The following is a 3,545-nucleotide window of genomic DNA, read 5'->3' on the forward strand; positions in this document are numbered from 1 at the left end:
AAATATTTTTTGATTAAAGCGTGTACAATTAATGCGATTAGGAAAAAAAAACAATAATTTATCAAGTTAGCTCTTTTTTTCTTTTACTGCTTTGACCCATATAATAAATTTCGTGTTGTTGAGGAAGGCTACTCTCAGAGTGGAATGCTACTTGCACCCACGAAGCTACGGTCAAAGAGCTTTCTTTAGCTGAAGATGAATGGATCATAAGTCTTAAATTGAGTTTAGTACTTAACAGAATTTTAACTTGTTAGAGACAAAATCATTCCGCTTTAAATTATGTAATTGTTTTTTGGGTCTCCCTCTCCTGTCTATGATAATTATTATGCCATTTGTTCTTTTGCCTGTCAGTACACCAAAATAAAAAATTACACACAATTTTGTAAACTAATACAAATTGTTTCCAGTCATGTAAGTCAATAGGTATAAAAGGAAAAATCTTTCACAAATTAGGACTACAAAAGAACATGAAAATCTTTCCCAGAAAAGCTAATTAAAAAGATTCAATTGCTCAATTGGTTCACCCAAGTAGCATCTAAATTACAAATCGCACATCGACCACATATTTCTTTGTACATTTTACGTAGTGGTAGCCCTCTGAGCAGCCAAGTCTTCTCTTGTTCCCATCTGCAATGGACAGCTCAATACCTTTTACTCGAGAAGGAACACTCAAGCCTTTGTACTCTTACAAATGCTGAACACATTACTGAGCCATGGAAGACGCAAATAATCACAGCCCTGAATATATGCTTCTCCCTATCATCAATGACTTAAATACGTCCCCCTGTGTCTTGTGTCTTCCACCAGTGACCACAACCTTCCCATGATCAAACTGAAGGAATGAAACTGTTTTGAGAAAGATATTACATTCAATGAAAATTACACACCAATTTTGAGAGCCACTTAGACATGAGCAGCATCAAGGACAAAAGAACACACTAAAAAAGAAAAAAGAAGCCATACAGACTACAGTACATTGCTAGTAGCCACTACTAACTGTTCATACCCAAACCCACGCTTAATCTGGGATATGAAGATGAAAAAAGGTAAGCCAAAGAAAAGAATGAAAAAAGTAAAAAAATTAATGGAAGGGAGCAAACTCTATCACCCAAGTAGTTTATACTCCTTTTCGGTCTTCCACTCTGTTCCATCCTATTCCCTCGTAATCTGTATAGGAATAACAAAAAACCTCTAGAAGCCAAGAACCAAGAGCCAAACCCTCACTTACTAAATAAGTAAATAGTGAATAGAACTTAGAATGCTATAGATGAATTCATTTCTACACCTAGAATGATGCAGATATATCTCACATGCTGCAAAAAGGTTTAATGAACCTTGGATGCTTGAACTAATTAACCTCAACATCATCCCAACCTGAAGCATAATACTGTAATGATCAAACCTAGACATCTGACTATTTTTCAAAGTGAATTGTTCGAGTGCGCCCATAGAATGAAGCAGGAAAGATTTCAAACACACAACATGCAAAATGATGAACCTACCAGCTGTATACTTCTTTCTTCCCCAGTTCTCCGATTTGTTATACAGGAAATACCATAGAAAAGAAACTACAAAGAAGAAGGGGAGAATAGAATTCAATTAAAGAAAACCAACCACAGAAAAGATAGTAGGACTATTATAGATTGATTAGAGACCAAGCAGTACAAATACAATCACTGCAATCTATTTAAAATGAAATTTAACATAATACTGCATGTTCAAGATTCCCATCTACTTAGCATAGAGAAACAATATTGAACACATTTAAGACTCAAAGCAATAAACACACCTGTGTCTTTGTTTTCCTTCTTCACTGACCCGGTTCAGAGACCATCCAAATGACAGCCATCTTATATCTTTACAAAGACCTACATAAATCACTGGAAAACAAAATCTCAAAATTACCCAATGACAATTAGGTGAATCTGTAATCAGGTTTTGTAGGAGGAAGATGAGGAGGATAGTAACTGCAATCAGTTTGGGTTTCTCCGGTGTTCAACCAAACGTGGGAGTAACTGTGTTTATCCTCTTCTTTTCCGCTACATAGGTACAATTTTGCCCTTCTTTTATTTAATCCATTTACCGTAGAGTTATATATTTGGAGGGGCAATATAGGAAAACAATACCACCGTTCAGAAAACAATTAATCAATATTAGAGTTGTATAAGACTGTCTTCTTATCTTCTTCTGTTAGTACAATCAATATTTACGTAGTAAAGTAAACTTATGGGAACTTCACCTGTAGGAACTGTTCCATCAATAAGAACATCAAGTCCCACTGGTGCACCCAGATCTATTCCTCGGGATTTGGCAAATTCATAGAAACATTTGTACCCGAAGAATGCAAACAATCAGTTTCTTATATGCAATTGAACAATAATACTTTTTAACTCATCAGCAGTAAAATCAAACAAAGTCCTTGTGGCCACAATATACAGATAACAGAGAACACGAAGAGAAGACAGTAAACAAATGTGTAGCATCCGACTGATTTCACTCGCAAATCTGGTGAACACTCGATTACTGGAGATGAATTAAAGTAATGTCACAACACTCAGAGCATAGCAAAATTCCTTCGTTTCTATTATGCAAATCACAACATAACATGCAGAGACCAAATTAAACAACAATCAAGCAAAATCTCGAGTTCTGACCCACAAATGATTTAATGGGCCCATTTATGATTCTTCAAATCAATTTCCTGCAAAAAAAAAATATACAAAATTGACCGTTGAAGATTTTATAACAATGATCAAACTTCAAATAAACTTCTGAGCAAGAAAAAATCCAGAAAATTCACATGAATTGTACCTGGTTAGGATCAGCAGGATAAGTACACATTTCATACTTATCATTAACATTCGCAATTCTCAGAACCTTCTCCCCTTCGTTCCTCCTAATCGCCACAATAGTATATATCCTGCCGTATCGCCATCGGCAACACCGAGAATCCGTCATAGTCTGTATGCTCTCCAATCAAATTCACTCTCCCTGCCACCACCGCCACCGCCGTCCGATCAAAAAATCAAAACCAATTCAATCACATACAACCAAACCACAAAGAGATAGAGAGATAGATAACAAACCTGGAGAGCGAGCGCAGACTTGAGGAAGGTGCCCGAAGACCTTGTGAGACTTGGTCTTGAGGCGGTGTAAGCGGAGCTGGGCCTCCTCGAGTTGCGAGGGATCTTCGTAGACTTCGTCGACAGCGAAGTGGATTCGGATCGGGAGTTCTTCGTGGCTCATCATTTGAGCCATCCGTAACCAACTCACAGTTTTGGTTTTAGTGGGAGACCCTTAACGGTTTGTGTAATCCTCGCCGTTTGTATAATCCTCACAGCTGCTTGTACCATTACTCTTTTACCCTTCTTTTATTTAGTTGATTAGCAGTGGACTTATATAAAGAGAGGGGTATTTGCAGGGTTTTTTAAAATTTAACCATAAGCCTTATTGGCTTAATTAATACCGATTATAAAAATAAAAATAAAATATAAAAATAAAAACCGCTTAGTCTCCAAGCCTCGATCATTTATTTATAACTAGCA

At 36.6% G+C, this 3,545-nt stretch overlaps 1 long non-coding RNA gene across 4 annotated transcripts; it reads right to left on the bottom strand.

Annotated features, from left to right (window-relative positions):
* Window positions 1–353: 353 nt before the first annotated feature.
* LOC133729069 (uncharacterized) lies at window positions 354–3,281 on the bottom strand. Of its 4 annotated transcripts, XR_009856209.1 has the most exons (5): window positions 3,087–3,281; window positions 2,812–2,991; window positions 1,790–2,701; window positions 1,503–1,568; window positions 354–1,167 (listed from the first exon to the last, which is right to left on the bottom strand). It is a non-coding gene; the product is annotated as an uncharacterized LOC133729069 (long non-coding RNA). The 4 variants fall into 4 exon arrangements; XR_009856211.1 differs by lacking the exon at window positions 1,503–1,568 and having other exon boundaries at window positions 354–832; XR_009856210.1 differs by lacking the exon at window positions 1,503–1,568.
* Window positions 3,282–3,545: the final 264 nt, after the last annotated feature.

Source organism: Rosa rugosa, chromosome 2 (assembly GCF_958449725.1).
Source record: "Rosa rugosa chromosome 2, drRosRugo1.1, whole genome shotgun sequence".
In the NCBI taxonomy this organism is placed as follows: Eukaryota; Viridiplantae; Streptophyta; class Magnoliopsida; order Rosales; family Rosaceae; genus Rosa; species Rosa rugosa.